The following is a 13284-nucleotide window of genomic DNA, read 5'->3' as shown; positions in this document are numbered from 1 at the left end:
TCGGGGACACGGGGTGACCTCTCCGGTCTCGTGCCTCCCTCGCTTGGGCCGCTTCCGATTTGCTCCTTCCCAAGGAATTCGCTGTCCTTGGCAGGCTCGGGCCGGGCTGACGCTCCCGGCTCCCGGTGCCAAGGGTGGCTTTGGCCGCGTGACCCCGAGCGACACCGGGGACAACGCCACCGCAGCGGCCAGGTCACCTCCTGCCACCCCAACGACCCCCGGGAAGGAAAGGGCTGGGAGAAGGGGGTAAAATTCCAACCGGAACGAAGCGAGGAGAGCAGAGGAGAAGGAGGCAGATGACAACTGTTCCTAATTTCAGCCGCGGCGCTGCAGACAGAATTCCCTGAAAGCTGCTGGCCGGCTCCAGGGGCAGCCGGGGGAAGGTAATAGGAAGCAGATGGGCGCCGCTCGGGGCCAAGAGGAAGGTTCAAGGTGCCTCCTAGTGCAGGGAAGAGGAATTTAACTGCTTTTAAAGATGCAGGGCCCGGCGGCTTCCAGGTTTCTCATCCAACTTTTGCAAATTATGAGCTCAGGTGTCCTTTCCCCTTTTTCTTTTTTTTTTTTTTTTTTTTTTTTTTTTTTTTTTTTTTCTTTTTTTCTTCTGAGGGAGAAATAAACACAAACACAGATTTCTGCTTCCAGCTTGCCCCGGGGGGAGGAAATACTTTTAGTGCATCCCCTGCCAGGCCTTCAACTGACAACTTCCAGACATGGGAGAACTGGGAGCACTGGGAGCAGTGGAGAAGTGAGAGCAGCACCTCAGTGGGAGCACTGGGATCAATGGGATCAATGGGATCAGTGGGAAAGCAATGGGAAAACAGTGTGAGCAGGACCTGACCCCTGCACCACCCTAACAGCATTTCTGGGCTGTGTTATTTTAAGGAATGAAAGCCTCAAGGTTCTTTTCTTCTATAAAACGGGGAATCGACACCACCCTATAAGCACACTGGGGTTATCGGGGTTATCGCGGTGCCACATCCCACAGCTTGGACCCTTTTAGGCCCCAGGTGCCCTCTGACCCTCCCATGGGGCTGCTCAGCCCCACAGCAGCCCTGGCAGCCCCTACAAACAGCACTGCAGGGATTTCTGCTGCTCCAGCTCCTCCAGTCCAGGAGTTTTTCCACCAGGTCAAAGTTTATCTCTGGGGGAAGAGCTGTGAGCCCCGGGCTGGCTCCACAGGCCTCATTTTCTCTGGAATCCGAGTTAAACACGGCAGGGACTGCAGGGGGCTGGGATTTGTGGCTCAAGGGCTGTGCCAGTGCAGCCAGGGCACGTGGCAGCAGCAGCAACAGGTTTTTCAGGCTTTTCCACCACCCACATGGGTCCCCTGCTACCCACGGGGGGCTCTTTGCCACTGCTGGGGTCACAGCTGCCCTCCAGGACACACAACAGCCTCACAGTGCCTGTGGCTCCTGATACTGATCCCAAAGTCACACGAAAAACATTCCTCTTGTCACCTGCTTCGTGGTGGGCCACAGGTTTTGGCAGTAAAGCCTCAGCTGGAATCAACTTTCACCCTTCCAGTGAAGAAATTTTTTCCTCATATCCAATCTGGACATCTCCTGGGGCAATTTGAGGCTGTGTCGCATTGCTTGTTCCCAGGGAGCAGAGCCCGGTCCCCTCGGCTGTCCCCTCCTGTCAGGGACTTGTGCAGAGCCACAAGGGACCCCCTGAGCTCCTCTTCTCCAGGCTGAGCCCCTTTCCAGCTCCCTCAGCCCCTCCTGGGGCTGCAGAGTCACCGAATCAATGATCTATGCATAGAACCATGGAATATCCTGAGCTGAGAGGGACCCTCAGGGATCATCAGTGCAGCCCCTGGCCCTGCCCAGACACCCAACAATCCCACCCTGAGCATCCCTGAGAGCCTTGTCCAAACCCTCCTGGAGCTCTGGCACCTTGGGGCTGGGACCATTCCCTGGGGAGCCTGGGCAGTGCCCCAGCACCCTCGGGGGGAAGAACCTTTCCCTGAGCTCCAGCCCAGCCCTGGCACAGCTCCAGCCCTTCCTGGGCTCCTGTCCCTGTCCCAGAGCAGAGCTCAGCCCCTGCCCCTCCGCCTCCCCTCAGGAGGAGCTGCAGCCCCCGAGGAGCCTCCCCTCAGTCTCCTCTGCTCCAGCTGGACGAGCCAAGTGCCCTCAGCCTCTCCTCAGACCCTTCCCCAGCTCCGTGTCCCTCCTTTGGACACTCTCCAACAGCTTTGGATCCTTCTGATCTTGTGGTGCCCAAAGTGCCCCCGGCACTGGGGTGAGGCTGCCCCAGTCAGAGCAGGGTGGGACAATCCCTCCCTGGGCCCGGCCAGTGATGTTCAAACCCTTCTCCTCATCTCTACATCCCTCCTCCTCCTCACCCCTCTCTCTGCACACCCCAGAGCCTGGCAGGGGCAGCTCCCTCGCAGCTGCTGCTGCATTTCTGTGTTTTCAGGGGGTGTCTCTCCCGCACTCCCCGGGGCCGTGGGTGTTCCCTGCGTGCTCAGCCACCTCCCAACTCCCAGCTCCCAGCTCCTGGCAGGTCCCTGCACGTTCCTGAGGATGGAATAAACAGCCCCGCTGCCCCCACCGGGCTGCTCCTCCCGCGGCACGGGGTGAGCCCGTGGGGGATGCTGTCCGAGAGACCTCCGCGGCCTCCCGCAGGAGAACGTCCTGATATCCCCGACAAAATATTCGCCTGGGCTGCCAAGTGGAAAACATGCTGAGCTGCAGATGGCAGAAGTCTCCCCGCAGTCATCTTGCCAGCACGACAGGACTTCCACTGGGAAGTCATTTCTCAGCTCTAGGGCAGCACTAGGGGTTAAACCCACAGAAACCAGCTTTTTTTTTTTTTTTTTTTTTTTTTTTTTTTTTTTTTTTTTTTTTTTTTTTTTTTTTTTTTTCTGCCAGAAGCATCTGCAAACTGTGAGAAAGGGGTTAAAGTCACAGGTCTGCAGAACACAAAATAAGAACTTGAGCAATAATCTGCTTTGCTGCTCCAAGCGTGGCCTCTCTGGGGCCACGGCGAGCAAAGAATTAGAAACATGGAGTTATCCCTGTTCCCAGAACACTGCAACCTCCAGCCCTGGGATGGCTCCTGCCTGCACAGCCACCCTTTGGCTGCCCTGCAACCCTTCTGACACCAATCCCAGCTGGTGCGACGCCAACTCTGCCAGTCCCTTCCCCGCTGGTGCCCCCGGGGCTGGGAGGGGGCCCAGGATGCTCAGTGCAGCCCCTCTTGCTGATTCCCCTCACCCCAAGAGCTGTTCTTTGCACACCCCAGTGACTGCGGGTCCTGTTTCAGCTTCCCGAGAGAGGAGATGCCGTTTTCACACCGTTAAAACCAGATCCGACCCCATCCAAAGGCGATGTGGGAAATGCAGACCGACACTGCCAGGGTGACCCTGAGAGCTGATGGGTCTGACCCGGGGTCTCTGTCCCCCTGCCCGCAGCCTGGGTGCCAGGGGCACACCCTCCTGCCTTTGGACCAGCAGCTCCCTCCTCCAGGCGCTCCGTGGTGCTCACAGCCGGCCCTGCTGTGCTCTGGCCGGGCACACCCTGCATCCCTTTGTACAGCGGCTTCACGGGCCTTTGGGCTCCCTCCAGCTCTGTGTGGGAGGAGAGCTTTTTTTCTTTTTTTTCTTTTTTCTCAAAAACACGAGAATTATTTTACAGTCAAATCTATTCAGTGCAATCTTGGTGAGGAAAGGGGCTGACCCTCTCCCGCCTCGCTCCTCTCCAAAATCTTTCATTTTGCCAGCAGAGGGGCAAGAGAAGCCGGTGCCAAAGGCAGGGCAGGGAGAGGAGAGCTGGGAGCAGCGACCTCGCTCTGACACCGCCTGCTTGGCCCTCTGGAAATCCTATCCCCGTGTTACATCAGGATCTGGCCCTATCTGGAACGCCGGGGTCACTGCACTTCTCCGAGTGTGGTAAAATGCTCGGAGGTCCTCAGCAGGAAAGCAGGAGGGAGGAGCCGGCTCGGATCCTGCTGGGGATGAGGAGGTGGGTCCGGGGCAGGGCTGAGCCCCGCTGGAGCTGCCAGAGCAGCGCCACAATTGCAGCAAGGTGGGCACTGACATTCCCCGTGCTCCCATCCCGGCACTCCTCCTGCCCTCGGGAGAGGCCTCCACCAAGCAGGTCCACTCTCAGACGGGACTTATGCAATAGTTTGGAGCCTCTCCATGTGACCCAGACTTGCTGGCGCTCTGCCATCGCTCTCCTCGCTGGCTCCAGCCAGGCACGGAGCGGCGGGATTAGAGACCGGCCAGTCATTAACGGAGTGCGAGTCATTAACGGAGTGCCAGTCATTAACAGAAGGTACCAGCCATTACCAGAGTGCATCCCCCACCACACAGGGCCCTGCCAGTGACACACATGTCCCATGAGTGAAGGGACACGCGTGTCACCCACATGCACCCAGGGCACAGCTGCAGCTGCCTGTGTGCATGGGGATGGGGATACACGGGGTTTGTATGTGCATTAAACGCTATTTGCATATGGATGCACCTTATCTGCATGTGATAACGCGCTATCAGCACGAGGATACACGTTACCAGAATGGGAATATGCGTTATTAGCACGAGGATGCACGCTCTCTGCATGGGAATACACATTGTCTGCATGGGGATGGATGTTATCTGCACATGGATAACACGTTATCTGCACACGCTACCTGCAGACAGGTCTGATGCCCACATCTGTGCGCTGCCACCCTACAGATATTCCATGGGCAAATGCCATTTTTATACCCGGCCTCTCCATGGCCTCCATGTCTGTGGGGTTCAGCGCAGCCAGGACAGAATCCCGGGCCTGTGCACGGGCAGCTCTCCCTGTGCTCCCGCTGCTCCTCCCAGCACGGAGCAGCACCAGGGCTCTGCCAGGAAAGCGCCCCGGGCGCTAGGGACGGCCGGGAGGGCTCACACCTCGGAGCGGAGCAGACTCAGACCGAGACATCTCCATCCCGGCAGGGCTGGCTCCTCTCTCCATCCCGGCAGGGCTGGCTCCTCTCTCCATCCCGGCAGGGCTGGCTCTCCTCTCTCCATCCCGGCAGGGCTGGCTCTCCTCTCTCCATCCCGGCAGGGCTGGCTCCTCTCTCCATCCCGGCAGGGCTGGATGTTCTCCATCCCGGCAGGGCTGGCTCCTCTCTCCATCCCGGCAGGGCTGGCTCCTCTCTCCATCCCGGCAGGGCTGGCTCCTCTCTCCATCCCGGCAGGGCTGGCTCCTCTCTCTCCTCTCTCCATCCCGGCAGGGCTGGCTCCTCTCCATCCCGGCAGGGCTGGATGTTCTCCATCCCGGCAGGGCTGGCTCCTCTCTCCATCCCGGCAGGGCTGGCTCTCCTCTCCATCCCGGCAGGGCTGGATGTTCTCCATCCCGGCAGGGCTGGCTCCTCTCTCCATCCCGGCAGGGCTGGATGTTCTCCCATCCCGGCAGGGCTGGCTCCTCTCCATCCCGGCAGGGCTGGATGTTCTCCATCCCGGCAGGGCTGGCTCCCGCAGCTCCCCTCCAGCAGTCCCGGTGCTTACACAACGCAGCCCCGCAGGGCGCCGAGCCCTGGGCTTGCACACAGACAAACATCGCCCTGTGCCAAGCCCGAGCTGTGCTCACCTGTGAAACCAGCCCGGCCCTCTCCAGGAGGGAGCTGCTCCGTGCTGGGAGTCCCAGCTGAGGCAGGAGTGTGGTTTATGTGGTTTATGCCGTTCCAGCTCACAAGCAGCTGTCACAGCTCTCACACACCAAGTGTTGCACCCAAAATTTGGCTTTTCATCAGCCAGACTGTAGGACAGGGCCCTACCCCAATCACAGAATGGTTTGGGTGAGAAGGGACCTTAAAACTCATTTAGTTCCATTCCCCTGCCATGGCAGGGACACCTTTCACTGTCCCAGGCTGCTCCAAGCCCTGTCCAGCCTGGCCTTGGGCACTGCCAGGGATCCAGGGGCAGCCACAGCTGCTCTGGGCACCCTGTGCCCTCACTGCCCTCACAGTTGACAAAGACATGTCTGGTTATCAGGCTGGATGTGCTACAGGGACAATGGCAGTCCCCCTACAGCCCCTGTCACCAGGTGCCACACCCTGTGCACCCACTGTCCCAGGCTGTGGAGGGAGACACAGGAGAACTCCACTGAGCTTCCCAAGAAAAGCCTCTGAGGTGACTCCTGCTACCTGGCAGAGCTGCAAGAAGCACTGAGGGACCTGCAGCGAGCCCAGGGCTCAGCAGCTCCTTCTGTCATGTCACAGCACAGCCCCATCCAACAGCAATGGCCCAGTCCTGGCCAGGGGATGGATTCACAGCACGGCCCAGCTCCAGCTCCAGCTGGGCTGAGCTGCTCCTGCCAGGCTGAATTAAAGAATAAGCGAGGTTGGAAGGGACACGAGGGGGTCTCTGGTCCCCTCCCAGTCCAGAACTGGGTTACCTTTGATGTTAGATCAGGAGCACACAGCCCAGCCTGTCCCCGAGGGTCACAGGAGTGGCTCAGAGGAAAGGCAGGGAGCTCTGGAGTGGGACCCTAAAGCAGCAAAGCCAGTTTGGACCTCCCTGTCCTCCAGGAAACCAGAACCAGTCAATAAAGTGACATCGTGGTGACACAGAGAAAGTGTTCACATAAGTCACAGAATCACCAGGTTGAGAGACCTTCAAGATCACTGGCAGTCCAACCCAGCCCTAACACCTCAACTAAACCACGGCACTGAGTACCACATCCACTCTCCTGTGGGATGAGGCCTCGCAGAACAGTTCAGCAGAGGAATCCCTCCAGCCCTTACAGACCTGCAGATCCTCCCCAGGCTCTGGCTCCTTGGAAGCTCTGGACAGAATTTTTGGGCCCTTTTCCCCTCCCTGTAAGTTCTTTACTCAGGGAAACACGGCCCAGGTCAGCTCCTTCCTCCACGGCCAGGGAATGAAGAGTCCCTGACCCTGACAGGACTGAACTCATCTTTTGCACTTTGATTTTGGTCAAAGCCACTTCCCACCAAGGTCACAAAACCCACAGGAGGAGGCCAGGACTTCACCTGCCAGTTTAGCTCATTTGGGACCAACATTTAGGAGTGTTTGAGTTCAAAAAGATTTGCAGGACTGCACAGTAACAGATTCATTTTAAGTAATTTTTCCTTTTAAATTAAACTATGGAGTAGGAAACACAATATTGATAATGGGAGATCAACAGAAGTGTAAAGCTGTGGATGTCCCATCCCTGGCAGTGTCCAAGGACAGGTTGGATGGGGCTTGGAGCAATCTGGGACAGTAGAAGGTGTCCCTGCCATGGCAGGGGTGGGACAGGCTGAGCTTTAAGGTTCCTTCCCACCCAAACCATTCCATGATCCCATGAAAGACGCTGAGAAGTCAGACATGGAATATCCCAAGCATTTCCCAGCCTGGGAGGATGCAGAAGGTGAGAGAGGAGCAGCAGTGGAGCAGCTGGATGGAGACCCTGCACTTCACACGTGCACTGAAGTTGTTCCACTGCAGTTAGACGGAGCTCAAATATTCCAGCAGTTTCCCGGTGGAGACTCTCCCAATCCTTCAGCTGGCTGCAGGCTTTGCTGAAGGCCCTCACAGTCACCAAGATGGGAAAATTGCCTTGGATGGTGTCCCTTTGAACCTCCCCAAGGCTGTCTCCAGGCTGGTGGCTGCCCACGTGTCTCTCTCTCCATCTGCAGCACGAGATCCGACCTGCTCACAGATCCCGGGAAGTGTTTGTAACTCCTCGCCCTGCAAACAATTCCTACAGTGGTGGGGTCAAGACTTCTCTGCCTTGTGCATCTTCAGCACTTCTGAGCTGACATCTCCCAGCCAATGTTTCTGCAAACGTGACGGGTTTGGTCCCAATTCTGTTTGTTTTAAGCTCATTTTGTGTTAACCCAAGCCCGAGGCAGGACAGGACGTGACAAACACATCCTGCGGTGCTCCCGGCTCAGAAGGAATTAATTGCTGGAAACTTGGCAAGAAAAGTGGGGTTTGGAGTCGGGGGTTTCAGATAAGCTGGAGATAAGGTTTACATGGACCCATCCCTGAATGCTGAGAAGCCTCCGCGGAGCTGCTGCTTGGGGAAGCAGAACCCAGGCTGCCCCCGGACCAGGATTTCATGGAATGGTGAGAACAGCGGCTCCTCCCCAGCAGCCCCTGGGTGGCCTGGAGCCATGGGTGATAAGAGAACCTCTCATGTTTCAGGTTGGAGGAACAGACACTGTTTATGTCGAGCAGCCATCACCTTCCTCCCCTCGGGGCTCCTCTTCAGCCTCTCAGGCTCGGCTTATCGGAGCCTCCCGGTGCCAAACGCAACAGCTCGGCCCCTCCAGCCTTATCCAGGCCTGATTCGCAGGAGATGACAGCACCTTTCCCCTTCCACCCCAGCAGCAGCCGCGTGGGGAATGCGGCTGGAGGCGCCCCAAGAGGCGCCGGGAGGTTTTTTGGGATGTGGGGAGGAGGAGGGGAGCGGACGGCGCTGCCCCGGGGCGAAGCAGGAGCAGCGGGAGGCTGAGGATGGAGCAACCGGAGCACTCAGCACGTTCCATATATGGAGAAACTTTGGGAACAACCTCCCGGGCACTGCGGGGAGCCTCACTGATGGAGGCATTTCGGAACAGTCCGGACCAGGCTTGTTCCTACCTCAGGGAACATCCCGGGGTTGGGAATCACCTGAGTGTGCCACTGAGCATCCCCTGGGCAGCGTGGGGGAGAGCCGAGGGGAACAAAGGCTCCCTGCCATGGGCAGCGCTGCCCTCATCCCGCCGGGGGAGAAGAGAGGGAACAGGATCGGAACCAAAACTCTGCCGGGGCCGGGCCGCCTCCAGCTCCGGGACATGAGCCGGGACTGCGGCACGAACACAAACCCCCCTGAGGTTCGCATCTTGGCCACAAACAAGTCCCCCAAAAATGGGCCTCGGTGTGAAATTTTGCTGCAGAGAGTACCTGCCCCCAGCACAGCTCCACGCTTCCCTCCTGGTCGGTTCTTGCCCTCTGCAAGATGTTTGCCAAGGTTATTTTATAAACTGCTTTCTATTTATAGGCCAGCTCCTTCAGCTCTAATGAGATAATCTCCTGGCACCTCACCATCACTAGTATTTACTTTGATGTTTAAAATAACATCTTCTGAGGGATTGATTTAAAAAAAAAATTAAAAAAATTAAAAAAAACCACCTTTAAAACATCATCAAAGCAAAGAAAGGAACGAGCAGAGCAGTGGGGCCGAGCTCCTGGGGATGCACACGGAGTCAGTGACACTGCAACTTTTTCAGGGCAGACTCGTTATAATCCTCTGAGCACATCAGGAGGGAGAGAGGCATTGGCAGCTCCTGAAGATGGAGAGAGAGACAGGCAAAGAGGGAGAGGCAGCGCGGGCTGTGTTTATTCTCAGGAATGAAGGCAGCAAGGAACGTTTCATTCTGCAGCAGGGCTCGGAGCTGCTGCTCTCTGTAATCGAGAGCTTCGCCCCGGGCAGCTCAGCAGAGGAGATTTGGGGTTTGGAGCAGCCAACATTCAATCCCTGGGTTAATATAATTCAATAAGAGCAGCCGAGAGGGGCTGGGGGAGGCAGCGCACGAGATCCCGGCTCCTGCTGCCTGCAGCCACTTTGAAACACAAGCCTGCGTTTTTATGGAAACTCTGAATGTTGGAGAAGGGTGAACATGGTTTTCATTCTCATAAATGTTTTTCCAGCATTCAAGGCTCTCCGGGCTCATTCCTTCTCCAGGGAGACGGTTCTGATTTCAAAGAACATTCGCGTTCCCTCCACCCCAGACCACCCCACTCCAACCTCAAAGAGCCTGCTCTGGAAAAATTATTTTAAAGAGCGTTTTACCTTTTCGAGTGCTTTCCCTTCTTTCTTCTTTTTTTTTTTCCCCCCTTTTAATTCCTTCAGCTTCTCTCTCTCTCTTTTTTTTTTTTTCCTCTTCTTTTTCCCAGCAGCAGCCAAAAGCTCCTCTCTCCCCCTCAGCTCTGTGCGTGTCAGAAAGTTTCCAGGCTGAGGGTTTGTGTCGCCTTCCTTAAGAACCTTCTTCTGTCAGACCCAGGCAGAGCTGGAGTTGGAGGCTTTGCTAAAAAGTCTCCTTTCAGGAAGTGAGCAGTAATAAGAGAGCGGCTCGGAGGCAGCACATGGATAGGAGCTGCTCAAGAAAAAAAAAAAAAAAAAAAAAGAAAAAAAAAAGAAGCAAGAAAGAAGGAGGAAAAAAAAAAAAAAAAAAAAAAGCCCAACAACTTTGCTCAGGAATTTTGCCAGGATTATCCAAAAGAAAAAGAAAAAAAAAAAAAAAGGAAAAAAAAAAAAAAAAAAAAAGAAAAATCCCCAAACCCACAAGGCTGGAAAAGTCCCACCCTGACTGCTGACATCAGTGCAGAAGGCAGGTCTTGGCTGAAACAGTATAAAACTAATCAGCCTTTCTGTGGAGGAGCAGGGACGGAGCTCGGGGCTGCCCTGGAGGCGATGCCGGCGGCTCCCCTGCGGATAAACCATCCCAGGAAAAGCCATGGAGGAAAGGGGCCTGGCTGAGAGTGGCACACAAAGCAGATAAAGCAAGACTGCTTCGGTTTTGCTTTGGGGTTTTTTTTCCCCTCCCAATAACAAACAACATCCTTCATTTTCACCGGAGATTTCCAAACGCTTTCAAAAACCCGGGGAGTGTGTGAGGAAATGGCCTGAAAGGCTCCACAGCAATGGCAGGGACTGGCTTGAGAACCGAAAAAAGCCCTCAAGAATTCGCCAGTGTTCTGAGCAGTCCCTTCCCTCCGCAGTTACATCATTCAGCCCCGCTGGCTCCGGTGATTCCGGCATTCTCCTGTCCTGCTGCCACCGTGGAGTGTCCCACCGAGGACAATCCACCTCCAGAGTGAAAAAAATAAACACTGTAAAATAATCAAATGCTGCTTGTTTCCAAACAGCCGCCTCACAGGACACCTCCAGCAATCAGCAACAATAAAATGCAGGAGCTCATTTCCTCCGCTCTGCTGAAGGCGGCTCTGGGATTTCAAAGCTGAATTTGTGAGCCTTGGTGGAGAGAGAATTACCTGGCAATGCTGCAAAGGCTGGAAAAATGAGCCTTTCCCGGCTGCCCTGCTTTTCCCTGGGAAGGGAGAGGGGCCCTGGGGAAGGACACGGGGAGAGGATGGGAGCAGCAGGGTGAGGATGGACCCCCAGCCTGAGCCCCCTGCGGGCACAGAGCAACCCCAAACCCACCCTTTTCTTCCAGGAGGATTTGAATGAAGAGTTAAGAGGTGAAAAGTTGCCGGGGGGAGAGGAAACATATAAAAATACCCGTTTAATATATATTTCCTATTATATATCTATATCCATATCATATGTTCACATAGATTTTCATATATGATATGAATATATATGAAACATATTTTTATTTATGCTTCATATATAACATAGAAAAATATATATTCCATTCACATATTTCACATATATATGGATTTAACAGGGATATTACATTCATATACATTTATATAAATGTTATATGGATGTAATATTTACATCTATTATATAGTTTCATAAAGAATGTATATAAAATATATGTTTCATACGTATATATATTTCATATATGTTTATACGTGTATACATATACGTGCATATATATGTATATATATGTGCATATTTTACATAGATACATATAAATATATATATTAATATATATATGTATTTCATAGATGTATATGTGTTTCATATATATATGCATATATAAAGTATATATATACACTATACATATATATACTTTTATATATATGTGTATATATAACACTTTTATACATACTTTATATATACATACTTTTTAATGTGTGTATATATATACACATATACTTTTTATATATACGTGTATATATATACTTTTATTATATATATGTATATATAAAGTATATATATACATGTGTCTATATATACATATATATATATATATTCATGTGTATATATATATACACATGTATATATGTATTTTAAATACATATATCTATGTATATAAGGTATATATGCACATATATGAAGGCCAACTCGCCAAGCCTGAGACGCCGGGAGGGGATTGCAGGGGGAGAACAGGATCTGCATCCCTGGGCTGCTGCTGTGGGTGCCAAGGGCTGAGGACAGCCCCGTGTCCTGCCCTGACCCCTGCAGGCACAGCCGCTGCCAAAGCCACGGGACGAGCCCCGGAGCTCCTGGCCCCGGTCCCTGGTGCCACCCAGGCTGCCCTGGCCCCGGCCCGAGGCCACCAGACCGTGAGATGGGGATGGAGGAAGGAAAAAAACCCTCAAAGGCCTGGCCAGCGCCGTGTCCTGATGGGGTCCTGGCCTAAAAAAGAAAGGGGTGAAAGGAAAAGCAAGAAAGTGTGGTGCTTTTTGTGGGGCATCCCCCTAAAACGTCTGCTCTCATCAAAGCAGGGTGGATCTGACCTGGAGCTGTACCAGCTGTAATTGATATTCTGCCATCAGTTTGTTAAAACCCTTTTTGGAGCACCCTGAACTCTCCTCCTGGGATGGAGCAGCAGCAGGAGATGCCCAGGAGGGACCTCCTGAGTCCCCCAGCATTTTGTGCTGCCTGGAAGGTTTGCTCATCTGATCAGCCCAGAAAAAACAGGGAAAACATCCTCTGCTCTCAGGAGGAGCTGGCTGAGGGTGGGAGATCACAGCCCCCAGCTCCACTCCAGCCACTCTCTCTGTCCAGACTGGAAAGGGCTGGCTCTGCGCTGGAAAACCGAGTTCAAAGGGACTGGGATTGATTGCTGGGCTGGATTTTGGGCCAGTTCCCTGGCTGGGTGGACAGAGTGGTTTCCTTCCTCCCCAGGCCACGCTGGCCATTGTCTGAGCCCCCAGAGCACACCCAGAAAAGAGCAACTGAACAAAATATTTGGGGTTTAATTGAATGGTGCTGCTGGTGGCCAAGGAAAAACTAATTGCTGCAAGCGTGGCCTGGTGCCATTCCAGGGGTGTTCTGTCTGCTGGGGCTTGTCTCAAACACACTCTGTGTGGAATGAACAGAAACAGGGGGGCAGATTTCCTTCCCCAGAGAGTGGCTCTGTTTTGCCAGACCCTTTGGAAAACTTGTTTTTCCCTGATTTGCAGGGTTTCCAGTCCCTCCTGGATGGTAAATACAGAGTCAGAGACTCCTGACTTACAAAGCAAATTCCCCCAGCTCAGCACTGCTCTGAGGACCCTCAGATCTGTACCAGACCAGCTCCAAAAATGGGCTTTACTCCAGTCCGGGCCTGTGTCTGAGGAGGGGATGGAGCTGCAAGCCAAAGCCTCCATCACCTGCCCAAATCCTGGAGAACAGGGAATGGTAAAACGACCAGAGGCTCACAGCAAAGAGGAGGAGCTGATAAATAGCATAAAGGATAAAA

General features: G+C 53.9%; 1 protein-coding gene across 1 annotated transcript in view; it reads right to left on the bottom strand.

Annotated features, from left to right (window-relative positions):
• The window catches only part of ADAMTS10 (ADAM metallopeptidase with thrombospondin type 1 motif 10), a 63281-nt gene extending 53055 nt beyond the window's left edge, over positions 1–10226 (bottom strand). Inside the window, exon 1 of the mRNA XM_066336340.1 lies at positions 9759–10226. The gene's annotated coding sequence lies outside the window, so the exon portion shown is untranslated. The remainder of the gene's footprint in view (positions 1–9758) is intronic.
• Between the last annotated feature and the right edge of the window lie 3058 nt (positions 10227–13284).

Source organism: Sylvia atricapilla, chromosome 26, assembly GCF_009819655.1.
Source record: "Sylvia atricapilla isolate bSylAtr1 chromosome 26, bSylAtr1.pri, whole genome shotgun sequence".
Classification (NCBI taxonomy): Eukaryota; Metazoa; Chordata; class Aves; order Passeriformes; family Sylviidae; genus Sylvia; species Sylvia atricapilla.
This window is presented reverse-complemented; position numbering and strand designations above follow the sequence as displayed.